The sequence below is a fragment of the Hylobates moloch genome, unplaced genomic scaffold, assembly GCF_009828535.3.
Source record: "Hylobates moloch isolate HMO894 unplaced genomic scaffold, HMol_V3 SCAFFOLD_12, whole genome shotgun sequence".
In the NCBI taxonomy this organism is placed as follows: Eukaryota; Metazoa; Chordata; class Mammalia; order Primates; family Hylobatidae; genus Hylobates; species Hylobates moloch.
This window is the reverse complement of record NW_026652287.1, coordinates 40,574,286-40,575,120: the sequence shown is the minus strand read 5'-3', so window position 1 is coordinate 40,575,120 and position 835 is coordinate 40,574,286.

The window sequence follows — 835 nt, the reverse complement described above, 5'->3', positions numbered from 1 at the left end:
AGGCCGGGTGCAGTAGCTCACGCCTGTAATCCCAGCACTTTGGGAGGCCAAGGTGGGTGGATCATGAGGTCAGGAGTTTGAGACCAGCCTGGTCAGCATGGTGAAATCCTGTCTGTGCTAAAAATGCAAAGATTAGGCGGGTGTGGTGGTGGGCACCTGTAATCCCAGCTACTCGGGAGGCTGAGGCAGGAGAATTGCTTGAACCTAGGAGGTGGAGGTTGCAGTGAGCTGAGATTGCACCACTGCACTCCAGCCTGGGCAACAGAGCGAGACTCCATCTCAAAAACAAAAACAAAACAAAAAACCCAAACCACCAAGTACAAGCCCAAATTCTATAAGATGCTCCTCTGTCCCCATGTCCTCCTTATAGAGACACCCTACGGTTCCTTCTTCCTTCCTGAACCTTCTAGATGTGTGTTGGACTCAGCCTGAGACCTGCTTTCCATCTTTCCGCAGAGGCCACAGCAGATCTGAGAGATTGGAGGTAACTTCAATTGGATTATGCCCCTAGTTCGTTATCCTGCCACTTCCTGGATGATCCTATTACAAATACATGTGATGACATCTGTTGTTTCTTTGGCTCAGAATCTAACAGTACTTTCTTTTCCTTTGTGGAGTCCCCTCCACTACTCCAGATGCACATGTGTCTAACACCCCTTCCCAGTCCCATGTGATCTGGACTCTAATCAAAGGGCCCCTATCCCCTGGCCACAATAATTAGGTATGGGATGAGAAGGTGACATTGAACGTTCTCATTCTACCTCTGGGGTTATGAGCCATAGGGGGCTCATTCTGCCTGCAGCCACTTTCCCCAGTTGTTCAAAAGAACAGTCTG